Source organism: Pyxicephalus adspersus, chromosome 5 (genome assembly GCF_032062135.1).
Source record: "Pyxicephalus adspersus chromosome 5, UCB_Pads_2.0, whole genome shotgun sequence".
NCBI lineage: Eukaryota > Metazoa > Chordata > Amphibia > Anura > Pyxicephalidae > Pyxicephalus > Pyxicephalus adspersus.
Window position 1 is genome coordinate 3,511,149 of NC_092862.1, and position 13,947 is coordinate 3,525,095.

The following is a 13,947-nucleotide window of genomic DNA, read 5'->3' on the forward strand; positions in this document are numbered from 1 at the left end:
AGGTCTCTTCATTGGCTTCCATTTCACCTGGGAATCAAATTCAGGCTCCTGTGCTTTGCCTTCAAATCCATACACAGTTCTTGTTTCACTTACCTTTCTGACCTGATAGATAAATCCCCCCCTAGCCGCTCTCTTCGCTCCTCCAATGACCTACTAATGACTTCCTCACTCATAACCTCCTCGCATGCTCGACTCCAAGACTTTTCTAGAACAGCCCAGACTCTCTGAAATGGTCTCCCTCATCTTATTCGGCTTACTCCTACTTTCTGCTCATTTAAAAGAGTGCTCAAATCCTAACGCTTCAACTTCACCTACTTTCTTACAGCACTCTGTGTGATGGGGATGAATAGATGTAGAATATGTTCTAACTGTATAACCTGGATTAAATTATATCAACACTAAGCAAACATTTCATAATCTTATTAAATGAATATATTTCATGAGCCGAATATAATCCAGATTACAAAGATGTATAAATGTTAGGCTGCAGAATAGCTCAGAAGAACTTCATATTGGTGACAACCCTGCAGTGGGCTTCAATAATACAGCAATAAACTTCTTTAATATAATTCCTATTTGTGAAATATTTTACATACTGTATGTTTTCACAACAATTTACACTCAATAGGAGTCAGTAGATTTTTTGCCTCCAGACACCCCAAATTTTCCCCAACTCTATAGCCCCGCTAACAAAATTGCTTGGGATTTCAGTGCAACAACAACACTGTGTTGTCAGCGCAATACAAAAGGTTAAAAGCCCATAGGATATCTCCTATGAGATCTCTCCTAAGAGTTTTTCTGCACAGCATAATAGTATTTATATAGCACCAACATAATATGCAATGACACAGGAGGAGGAGGGGACCCTGCCCCAGGGAGCTTACAATCTAGGAGGTGGGGGAAGTATCACACAATGGGAGGAAAGACGTGCGTGTCTACAAGTTTTAGGGGCTGGTCTTTGACCTTTATAGTAAAGCAGGATACTTTGCAAAGACACCACAAGGGAATGGTAAATCGGCTTGAATAGATTTAATGGCCAATTCAGACTTTCTCAACGTTTTTAACATAGGGAACTCTTGAAATAAATTTCAGTTCTTGTAGGAACCTCCTGATATAATTACTAAATCCACAGCTCACAGTATATTAGTGTGGTGGTAAGTGGGAAGAATTCCTCTTACATTGCTGGCCACTGAGAAGAATGTCACCCTTACAGATAGCCAAAAAGATCATTGGTGTCAGTCTGCCCTGAGAGACACAAACTGCTGAAGGAACCCCTAGGACCCTCTGAAGGAACCCTAGGGTTCCAGAGCACACCGGTTGAAAAACCATGACCTATAGTAAACCCGTCTCCATTTAGAACGTCTCCGAAATCTCCAATCTACATTATGAAGAGGACCTCCAAAATATAAAGTATTCTCGACTTTGTGTGCCTGAGGGTTCCCGCCCCAGAGCTTAAACTTCTTTTCCTCCAGACTAGAAGAGCGCCCCCTTGTGCTTTGTAATGACCTTAAAGTGAATAATCGGAAAGAGACTTCTCTATATATACCATTTTATATATATATATATATATATATATATATATATATATATATATATATATATATACACATACATACAGGGTGATCATATCCCCCCCTTATTCGTCTCTTTCCAAGGGAGAATAGATTGTTTAGCTAATCTCGCCTCGGTTCCTTTATTAGTTTAGTTGCCCTTCTCTGCACTCTCTCCAATTCTACAATATCCTTTTTGTGAACTGGGGCCCAAAACTGGACTGCAATTTACATATTAGAAAAAAAATTGGTTTGTCAGTCCCAACCAAGGATTACCTGCCTGCATTGACAATAGGCACAATGGGACGGCTTAGTGTCAGAATTTGGCATAATGGCTTTTTTGGCTTTACTGATTTGCCAAGACTTGTCTGTAAGGCACAAAGCAAAATCTTTCATCCTTAATTCCAGAAAATAGCAGCACTTATGGAGACCGACGTTTCTGACGAAGCCGATCAGCTATGTTAAGCCATTTTACTTGGTTAATTTGTTAGAGTAATTAGCAATTTTGTCAGATTAGTGGTACTTTAGGGACAATCTGTCATCAGAATTTTGTGTAATCATCTACGTATCCAAATGTTGAGTGAAATACAAAGTCTGGATGCCATATCATAGGGTCTGTTCAGTGCTTGGGTGAAGCGGGAAGACCTGGAGTCAGCAAGGAGGAGAAAGATATTCAGGAAAGGGTTTTGTGTATTTTTTGTTGGCACATCGTTAAAATACCTTTAGTCTAACAACTTTGGGAGTATCTAAAAGTAGAGAGGTCTTTGAATGGGCTGAACTGTAGGAGGTCTTTAGCTTTTTCCCTAGAGGTGCCTTGTACTACAGGCATTGGCATCTACAAGCAGGACGTAGGTTGACCACGGATGAAACCAGAAAGTTGAAAGCTCGCATAGATTTTGGAGATGCTGTATTTTCCCCACAAATGTTTTTAAACTGGGTGGGAAGAAGCTGTAGGTGGCTGGCCGACACTTTGTGACCCAACTTTTCAGTAATCAACCAGAAACAGCCGTGTGGTCAATGAAAAGTGCTGGGTGGTGCACCTGGCTACAAGGGGCTGGAGAGAACACAGGATATTACAAGGCCGGTTGATGTTACACTCACCCTAGTGAGCCTTGTAGAAGCTTTGAGGTCTCCTAGGGTTAGCATTCTTCTACTTCTCAGTTTCTGGTCTGGATAAACGGGAGACGGTTGGATTTGTGCTGGGTAGGCCTTTGGTGGTATTGATGCCTGACTTGAAAAAGCCTGAATTGGTAATAAAAAAAATTAAGGGATGTGGAAGATCAAGTGAAGTTAATGTTCACTTTATTACCATCCTCATCAAGACACTTAATTTTGCATAGTAAATGTTGTGCAAGAAAATAGTTCTTCCAACTATGAAGGATCATGTGACCACAGTGTTCTCCCCGGCCCCTTTTAGCCGGGTGCACCACCCAACAATTTTGAGTTACCTGGCTGTGATTGGTTACTGAAGAGTTGGGTCATAATACAGGGGCCTACTTCTCAGTTTCTGGTCTGGATAAACGGGAGACGGTTGGATTTGTGCTGGGTAGGCCTTTGGTGGTATTGATGCCTGACTTGAAAAAGCCTGAATTGGTAATAAAAAAAATTAAGGGATGTGGAAGATCAAGTGAAGTTAATGTTCACTTTATTACCATCCTCATCAAGACACTTAATTTTGCATAGTAAATGTTGTGCAAGAAAATAGTTCTTCCAACTATGAAGGATCATGTGACCACAGTGTTCTCCCCGGCCCCTTTTAGCCGGGTGCACCACCCAACAATTTTGAGTTACCTGGCTGTGATTGGTTACTGAAGAGTTGGGTCATAATACAGGGGCCACCACCTCCACCTACAGCTTCTTCCCACCCAGGGACAATACTGGACAGCATTAAGGCATTGCTGATCGGCTCGGTTCTGTTAAATGGAGCATGAGCTTTGTTGATAAGAGAACTTCAGCTTGGGGTGGGTGCTTCTCTGACCGCGGCAGAGAGGCTTGCATTGGGTAACCAGCTCTTTATCCACTACCTTGCTGCATAAAATTGTAGGCTGACAAGCATCTTAAGAATGCAAGTTTGTACATTCTGTTTTTTGTCACAAACCAGAATAAAAACATACCGTGATTAGTGGGTACAGTTTAGGTTCCCCCATGTTAAAAAAACTAACACTGGCCTATATCAAATATCTAGATTCAGGATGTTCCGCTTGTGAGTCCATTATTTCCACACATTCAACAGGCACAGCAGTTTATATATTGCCATGCTGCTGGAGATAATCTGTAGAGTTTAGTGGCATGTCCATAAATTAATTTTGACGACGGCAAATATAACTTATTATGTCTTCTAAACATCAGTTATTCCTAAAAACATAATTTAATATACATTTAAAACAAGAAATTTCTGTAGACAAAAGTTCAGAGCATTTTGCAATGCATATTGCTTCCTCAGGAGGTATGGGACACCAGAAAACTAATTGTTACATCTCTTTCAGTCTTATGCCCATCAGGTGGTACAGCTGTACTAACGACTGCATTGGTTCCTAATGCACCAGAATTTGAATAATTTACAGCGGGTGGTACTGAGCTGCTTACTGCCACTTTTGAAATTCCTTGTTGACCTATCTTTCCAGGGCTATCCTGGATTGGGTCCCATGGCGTCCTGCAATCCTCCTTTGTCCTGGTGCAGAGGAAGTGCCGCCATCTTTGTCTGTCCTTTTTTTTGTTCTGGCCACGTCATCACCTCATTGACCTTCAGAAGTAATCCTAATCCTTTAGAACAGACCTGATTATTTCATTATTTTTTAAAGGTAAATGGTAAATATAGCAAATATTATGGCAGATTGTACACCCTGGTGACCGGTCACTACCATCGCTTCACATGCTTCGTCTTCTTTCCTCTGCCGTTTGGTATCTCGTGTTGATATTCCATTTTCCTGGCATCCCAAAGATGAAGACAACAAACACTTCTCTATCACTGCGCTTCGGGCAAAAACAAAAATTACTAGAGAGGAGTTTCTTTTTTTTGGGCAGCCAAGACCATAAGAAGCTTCTTCTGCCTAAAAACTTAACCTTCCAGCAAATACTTTTTTAGCTTTAGTTACAATAGATATACAAGGTATCTTCTTGCCATCAATGAGTAAATGTGGGTATCATAAATTCTGCATAATGTCACCTGCCTTGCCGGCCGGGCCAGAATCGTACTATTGGAAACAAAACTACAGAATTTATTTGGTGCAGGTGTCCGGCCGCTTCTTGCTTGATAAATTCCCACCACATTTTAGGGAGTTAGGATCTTGGCTTCTTGTTAAATGAAGAGAAGACTAAGAAATAATAAATGAATATATCTAGCATTTTAAAGAACTCCCTATTTTATAACTGTACATCTTGATTTTATGTTTTCTGGTTCTTCACTGTGGAGGTAGAGCAAAGAAACCTGGAATACTGTAAATAAATACATGTTTTACCTTGAGTGTTATTGAACAATGTACGCTGTCACATTGCTCATTTACAATGTATGCCTTCCCATGCACTCGGCTGAATAGAGTCTCCATTTACAAACGCTTTAAAATATGCGGGAGAGTTTTCAGATGCAAGGAATGCAACTCAAAAGGAGTCCATGTGTCACTAAAAGCTCCAAAGAATGATGGTACAGCTTAAAGGTGACAGATTCTATGAGAGCAATTTGTCAGGCAATGTTTGTGATCACCAATCTCCTTATGCAGATTGCACTGAAAAAAAAATCTCTGTCTCCTTTGCCCTTCTTTTCCTTCATTTTGAACCAGGAGTTCAGTAGCAACTAAGTGGAACTGAGCAGTTTTTTCACCAGATGTCCCCAGGATATCCACGGCATAACCAGGAAAATAAAATAAATCATGGATGTATGTTGCCCAGGTACATGGACTATGCTCGGTTGGTGGCGGTGCTTGGTTCAGGGTTGGAGTTCCCAAATCTTGTGATTCAGCATTGGGGTTGGTGGTGGCCATGCCCCCTGCAGCCTTATTCCATCTTATGGCAGTGCCAGTGGACACAGCATGAGGATAACTTGTCTCAGAGTTCAGGAGCAGTGCAGGATCCTTCTCACCCAATCACAAGAAGATGCATTTAATAAATTAGCAGGGGGTCAAAGATAAAACTGTGTAAAGTGCAATATATACCTATAATAAAGTGCTTGGCTTGATACTTTGTGTGAGGTTATAGATCTACAGGACAGCAGTTTGTTGGTTATTTTGCAGCTAATATGTCAAATACAGAGCGTAACATTTTTCGTTCTGGAAATACCGATGTCTGCCTTGCTTGTACAGTCATCAATTTACCTGCTAATTGGAAACCTTTAGAAATATCCTTCCTGAAATGAAACTCTTGTTGCAGAGAATTGCTGCAGAAGTCTGGGAAAAGCAGCCAATCCCATGAGCCAGAAATTGTCATTGTTGGAAGGGGGTGAGATTTTAGGTTTTGTCAATTTTAGTATATTGCAGGGACTGCAGATGTTTTTTTTAACCAAAAGCTCACAAACTAAATCAGCCTTTTTAACATGGGGGAACTCTAAAATAACTATGAGCTCTTCAGGGAACCCCTTCTATATTTACTAATTTTATACCCAACGATCACAGTACATTAGTGTGGTGGTCAGTAAGAAGAATTCCTTTTACATTGCTGGCCTTTGGAAAGAATGTCACCCTTACAGATAGCCAAAAAGATCATTGGGGTCACTTATACTGACCTGAGAGGTGCAAACTGCTCATTGCTTAAAGAACTTAGAACTGCTAGCAACCCTTCCTGAGGTATTCAATAAAAAGCGAAAAGGGTGTTTGTATGCTAAAGATAGTAAGTGTATTTTCCAAATATAATGTTATATCACAATGTACAAAGATACATCTGTTACTGTCCACAAGCCGTTGCGGTATCATGGGATATGGATTGCCGAACTATACAACATACAAGTAATCCTTGGTTTACCGTAAAACATCTTGTAGCCTGACGCATTTCGCATTATTGCCTTCTTCAAGGGTTGTGTGTAAGACGTAATTCTTATTTATTGACCTTCACATTCATAAAGGGTGGCTACTATACCACTCTGATATGGCAGAAAGAGATCAATATACGTTATTACTATAACTTCTGGAGGAACCCTCATCTAAATGTTATCCCAATATAATGTTTTTTGTCAATGGGCTGCACCCGTCCCCCTTGGTATCCTAGTTACTGTATGGCATCAGTTTGCTGGTATCCCACGCTGAGACTTGTAGTTCAGCAGCAGGAGCTCTGCGGGCTATTTATGTCTTTAGCGTTTGTGAAGTTTACTATGAATTTAGAGAAACGTCCACCCTTCCTCCAGTATATAATGCATTTGAAATTAGTGGAGTACAACAACCACATGTAGAAAGTCTGCGTGCAGCACTGCGCCAGAATAATAACGACTTCTCGGGGAAATCAGTTGTCATCTTTGGTGAGAAATGATTCTGAATATATTTGGGCTGATTTTCTGGGTAATAATTTGATTGTCAGGAGACCGTTTTATATTCATGAGTTTTGCAGCTGGTATCTGGCAATCTCCCTCACCTCGCGTGTGTTCCCCCTATCTGCGGATTTACTTTCGACCATTCAATCACCTCTCTGGGCCCGGTACGCTTTTGGGTTTGCTAAACTCAAGCAAATGCACAGGTCAGCACGTGGCTAATTTTAATTGTCACACAACTTCAGGTCTGGTGGTGTAGCAAGAAACTCATAGCCCTGCTGGCGCGTTTTGGTTTCTTGCTTGAGTCAGTAAAAAAAAAAAAAAAAAATACATGCATGCTGCATGCCGCTAACATAAATGTTTGTTTGAATCCAACGCTGGCGGTGAGGTTGCAGTGCAGTCACCGCTTCCTTCTACATCCTCAGGTGGGACCCTATATAGCAGCCTATTGAAAATGAATGGACTGCAGTGAGTGGATCAGCACCGCCAGAAACGGTTCTGCAATGCAAAAGCCTGAGAGGTTGCAAGGTGCCAGCTACCATGAACATTAAGGAAGCCGCTGTTCTGGATGCTAGCCTAATGTGTTTTATTACTTGTTGCCAATAGATTGGAAAATACTGATATCATGGAACAGTCTCTCTGTGAAGGAACTAAACCCCGCTCTACTCGCCTATCCCTGTTTCATTGCAAAATGTCAACATCATCATCATCTTCTTTTCCTAAACATTTAGATCTTAGGCCATCTGGAATGGCCTGGCTGGGATAATGTAGTTCCAGGCACGCATGAGGTCATTCAGTCCCAACAAGTTCAGAAGATGCCCGGTAACAAATGCTTTGACCGGGCAATCAGGCAGATAGGAATGCTTATTGCAGAAGGGATGTCACCTGTCCCTTTTTGCAAAAATGCCCTGCTTAATCCACAACTTTTAAAAGTGAAAATTTTGTTCCACTCCAAGGGACTATAGTTTCTCTTAAACCCTAAGGCTGGGTACACATAAGCAATAATTGTCTTTCACAATCCTTTCCAACAACAAAAGATTGCATGAATGAATTCTGTACATACACCACCATTCTGCTCCATGAAAAGGGGAGGTGGTAGAACAACGGAGCGGCACCCCGCTGCGATCTTCCCTTCACTTTCATTATAATTATTCATCGTCTGCTGATCCACCAGGGCGATCGTCGGATGGACAACGAGCACTGTACACACGCTAGATTCTCGTCTGATAATCGCCTCAGCGCTGAGAATCATCTGACATATGTATGTAGCCTAAGGCCATTTGGTTTTGATTTCAAGTTCCCATCTGTATGTGTTCCAAGAAGAAACCTTCAGCCCAAATTGTGCAGAAATTCTCTCCCCAAAACAATGTGGAAATCTGAACAGTTGCAGTGCAATAAAACTATATAAACTGAATACGTGAGCAGCTTTAGAGAGATGCTGGAAATAAATTCTACCCTGAATGGAGTTTGCAGGTTCTCCCCGTGGTTGTGTGGGTTTCCTCTGGGTACTCCGGTTTCCTCCCACATTCCAAAAACATGCAGTCAATTGGCTTCTCCCCAAAGAAATTGACCTTAGACTTTATTAATGACAAATGACTTTGGTGGTACATGAATGATAAGAATAGCGTGAATGGTACAAACATGAGATTGTGATGACTATGGACTTTGTACAGTGCTGCGTAATATGTTGGTGCTATATAAACACTGTGTAGTAATAATAATTATCTTTTTAACACTGTTGTGTCTTCTTTTACTTCCAGAAGAACTGAACACAGATACATAGCGAGCAAGCGGCCGGTGGCCACCACCTACTGCAACCGGAGGGAGTTTCTTCTGCTGAGAGGTAAATGGGACCATGAGCTAGGGACCATGTCTCTCGTATGGATCCGTAGGCTGAGTGGGAGGGTTCTGGCATCATGACATCACTCTGGGGGAAGTCTGGCGTCCGTGACGTCCAAAAGGTTGGCTTAGCCTAAGAAAGAGAAAAGCATCACAAAGAGACAGTTAGTTGTACAGTAGTGCAAAGATAGGAGTGACAGTGTGAGGCAGAACGATGAGGTTAATAGTCTGCCGCTTCTCGTTACTCTGTCCAATCACAGGCTGGGGGAGGGACAAGACCTGTGTTACATCAAAGAAATCGGGTTGCCTGCCCTTCCAGACAGAGCTTCTCTGTGTGCCAAATATCTGGATCACTTGTTTGCATTAAGTTCAGCTTTAAACCTAACATTACTAACATTTCCTCAAATCTGTTCAATAATTTTAAATAGTTGTTGATACTTCCAGAAGTGCAAAGTCTGTGCAATCTCAATCTCTAATTCCCCCTCACAGTTCTTATCTTGGACCTTAAAACACCTTCCCTTCATGTTGTGGAAGGAGAAGAGGGAGCCTTGGCCTGTACTGTAGCAAAAGGCATCTGAACAGGGCTGACACCATTTCTTGCAATTCACAAGACTTGTGCACTGATCCAGGGACTGCTCCTGCCTTTCAGTTTCCTGTTAATAGGTTGAGGTCAGAAATTTGCTCACCACAAGCCCTGCCTGCTTATGTGGATTTATGGTTTCCATTGCAATACAAGGATGCTGGAATATGTAGATTGGTGTCTATTGTTCACCGGTCACATCCCACTGGTTGTCCTATCTGGCGGGGCAGGAGACCTGAATTTTCTGTTATTCGGCACAGGATCCCGTACCAGTCATGTGGCCCCATCATGTTGCTAGATAGTAATAGAAGCAGCAGCAGACTAAGCTCATTTCTCTCTTCTCCTATCTGCAAGCTTCTATATTTACAGGAGTGATGCAGAAAAACTGTTTGGCTCCCAGTGCCCAGCCTTCCCAGTCATATCCAGGTACTTTACTTGCATTGAAAATGAATGTTGTAATGAAGCGTGGATAATTAGAGGGTCGATTTGTCTTTTATGTCTGCCTGCAGTCGCTCTTTATTTTGTTGTCTTGCTGTCGTGAGGCTGAACCTTTATAAAACAACAAAACCGTACACCCTGTTTATTTTTGTCTCCATTTTCGTAACGTGTGACCCTGTGATTGGGAAACATTTTGGTCCATTGCACGATAACGAGCACCCACAAGACAATATTCTTTTTAATTTCAGTCCCTGGCATAAAATATTTCCTCCTTTTCACAGGTCGGCTGTTTGGTAAACTGTTTACTGCCGAGGCTTCAATGCTGCCGGCGTCATTTTTATCCCTAATTGAGTCGATTTATAAACCATTCCAATTAAACTGCGTAACCTTTCAAGATGCCACAGTGACGTCCGTTTCCCACACCGCTCCGGCCTATCGGCAGGTAGCGTTTTATCTCTGTAGGACAGCCGCGCGCCCTGTGCCCCAATGTACCGGAGGAGATTTAAAGGGCAAAGCGAAGGATAACCACAAAAAAATCCTGACTACGTCGCTGCGTTGCGTTTTAGCCAATGAAAAGCCTGGCTGAATATTACGGCGTGATTGCATTTCAAATGCATTATCTAAATGAATGTAGAGAGTTTTAATTTTCAGGCTGAAACAAACTGGTAGTGATTTTCCATAATGCAGAAAATCAAAGCCCTTAATATATCCGTTTCTTTCATGTTTTAATAACATGTGCGAAATCTGTTGCAGAAAATTATTTTATACCTCCCACGGTACAAATTAGTGCCAGCAGAAATGTGAGTTTAACAGACCCAACAAGAATTATAAATACAAGAGGGATAGGGAAAGCTTAAAGGTACATTCCTTTCTTAAGAGAAAGTTTGCTGGGGAAAATATTTTGGAGGTGGGTGGACAATGATTGTGCCCTGATTATCAGTGATGTTCTGAAATGATCAGACCAGGGGTCTGTGTGGGTGCATGCATGCAAAAATCAACATTTTAGTTGACGCCTTGCACCCTGATGAATGCTAAGTGGCCTCCTCTGCACTGTTCAGCAAAAATCAGAAAAAAAAACGGGCAGTATTCTCCCTGGCCCCTTTTAGCTGGGCTCACCACCCGGCACTTTTCTGTAACTACCTGGCTGTTTTTGGGTGGTTACTGAAGCGTCACAATACAGGGGCTGCCACCCAATTTAAAAAAATTCTAGGTTGAACACTGAGGGGTGTTAATACTTCCTTGCTCTTTCAAAAACATAAAATGAATAAAAGCCACTTTTTACAGCTTCTGTTGCAGGATTTAAAGCTGATCTCTATAATAAGCAAGTAGTCTGTAAATTCATGGGACATAGGCATAGGCTTCTGTGCAGAAACTTCCTGTAACGAAGACCAGTCACTGCTGTGCTGTTTCCTTGTGCAGGGTGAGTGGTCTTGTCTCCGCCCCCTCTTACAGTATTCTGCAGGCGGCCTGTAGTGAGTGGAATGTACGATTTTTACAAAAGTAATTTGGGTTAGTAAACATATTCTGTGAATTTATATCCTTTGAGGCAATGAGGAATGTATTTACATGGAAGTATTTCTATCTGCAGTGATCTCACTCAGAACAAAGGATCTTGCATTGTTTCAGAAAATCCCATCAAGGTGTGCAACTGATCTGGTTGGTGATGCTTTGTTCCCCATCTACAAAATAGAATTTTGCCTTGACCTACCTAGTGAAAGATTCCCTAAATTTTATAAATGTGATCAGCTGCAGACACTGCAGACAGAGAATGCGGGAAAGCGTCACCGCTTGCATTTCGTGCACACTTGCATTGTCTCCAGCTCAGTCTGATCAATAAAATGACGGTTCATAAGCTCCATTTTTCTTTTTGTGACACTTCTCCTGTGTGCAGCACAGAGGCCAGGGCAGGAAATATGTGTCAGGGTGATGTGTCTGGGCTTTGACGCTCTTCAGCGGGGACTCTGCAGCCTGGTATTTGCAAGCATTTCATGATGGCTTAAATGGCCTAAAGCAGCCTTGAAAGACGTCTGTCATGCTTTTTAGGGCTCCTTGCTGGGGTAATATTTATTTTTTTTTCTTCCCAACTTAAAAAAAGAATATTTATTCTGTGCGATTCGTGACAGGTTGAAGTGTGATAATGTGCACACTTTTTTTCTTTTTGCCATCGGCTGATGCCTCTTGTAAAGATGGATTTTCTGCAGAGGCGTTTCCAGGTTTTAGCTCCCGGCTAAGATTTGAAGCCTTTTAAAGTAAACTTCACTGCCGGGGTCAGGCAGGTGGTTATTGCAGAAAGGCTCAGGTGATGTCTCCTTCTTGCCTGATCGCTCCGGGGATCTTTTAAAAAAACTGAGCTGCGTGTGCTAGAAATGAATGATCTCCCGCGCAGGAGTTGCGCCATGCTGGCCTAGCCAATCTAGATATACGAAGATGATGGTGATGCCCTGCAACTGAATCAGTACTGCCGTATATGCACCTGTGCAATACTGCCCCATTTCTCTTCTATTTACTTGGAAGTCTCAGTTTACTTTTTGTCACACAGGTTTTCCTATTGCAGATGTCCCCTTTTATGCCTATTTTTCCTCACTTTTTCCAGTTTGAGTGACAACGGATAAATAAATTATCCGTTGTCACCCAACGGGTGGATTTCTCTTTTTATAACACAGATCCCGATATGATAGAGTTTAGGTGGTCTCACAATCAGGTAGGTGGTTATTGCAGAAAGTGCTGGCGATTTCCCTTCTGTTCTTACCTAACTGATCGCTGCCCAGCTGTCAAATTTTGCTGAGCATCTCAGGTTGATTGCCAGAAAAAAAGGACAATCCTGGCTTTTGTTCACAGTGCAGGTGGGGAAGGAAAGAACAAACCCCTATTCGCCTGTGCTGGAGTTACGTCATCCTGGCCCCGTCCAATTAAAATGCCAATGAAACCCGGGACAGGTGATTATAGCGGGCTTAGTTCCATATGAATACCTCTTGTTGATATTTCCTCACTTTACTAAGTTTAGGTGACAATAAAAAAATAGAGTGCATTTCCTATATTATAACACAGACCCCAATAAATACATCATACATGTAGGTATGTATGTTGAGTCCCAAAGTCTTCGGTGTTCAACCCAGAAAGGGGAAGAAATTGTAGGTAGGTGGTAGCCCGTTTTATGACTCAACTCTTTAGTAACCCCCCGAAACAGCCGAGTGGTTACTGAAAAGTTCTGGGCGGTGCACCCAGTCGAAAGGGGCTAGAGATAAACACTGGTCTAATTCTCTGAATAGAGATCTATCAGATCTATGTTCTCAAAGCTGAACACTGATTGGAGCTTTCCTGTTGGAAGGTCTTCTTATTGGGGTTCCATGTATCAGAGTATATTGATCCTTAGTTGGCCTTCATCTAGATCTAAGCTATAAATTTGCTGTATCCATGTACATCGATTCCGGTATTTATACATTCTGAGTGTGCAACCATTTCCCCTCCATTCTATATGCATTGGGAAGTCGTCCACCGGGGATACAGCAAGAATAACAATTTTCTAAGCCCTGCACATTTGTGCAGCACGTTTCAAGGTATTATCTATCATTTCATGTCTCCGTCAGCAGTTTCCAGCAGCGAACTTAATGGGTTACGTTATAGGGTTAATGGCCCTTTAATGCAGAAGTTCTTAGCAGTGATAATAATGGGTCTCTTTGGGGTACAGTGAACGCTAAATTTCTTTTCTTTACATTGGAACATTTTTGTTTTTATGTCAATTTGTATTTTTCAGAAAGTGTGAAAATTTACGTAAGAGTTCTTTCGTACAATGCGTGGTGCAGTTGGGGGTCAGCAATCGGAGTTGGATAAAAGGGGTGCACAAGGGGACTTATCTACAAATACAAGCATCTTGTTTTTGCTCTCATAGACGTAGTTTTTTCTATTTTTTTTTTTTTTTTTTTGCATATTTCTAAATAAAGACAATACATAGAAAAAGATGGAAGGGGGGCACGACATATAGAACATATAGCAAGTGTTTTTCTATTTGGTAATGGTAAACCCTGATAACCCACTATATATTTGTCTTTTTATCCTCTCTCTGTTTCCCTTGTCTGTTGAGGCTGCGGCTC

General features: G+C 41.7%; 1 protein-coding gene across 1 annotated transcript in view; it reads left to right on the forward strand.

Moving 5' to 3' along the window:
• The first annotated feature begins 8,732 nt into the window (after nt 1-8,732).
• Nucleotides 8,733-13,947, forward strand: part of TSNARE1 (t-SNARE domain containing 1) — a 138,068-nt gene continuing 132,853 nt past the window's right edge. Inside the window, exon 1 of the mRNA XM_072410571.1 lies at nt 8,733-8,842. The gene's annotated coding sequence lies outside the window, so the exon portion shown is untranslated. The remainder of the gene's footprint in view (nt 8,843-13,947) is intronic.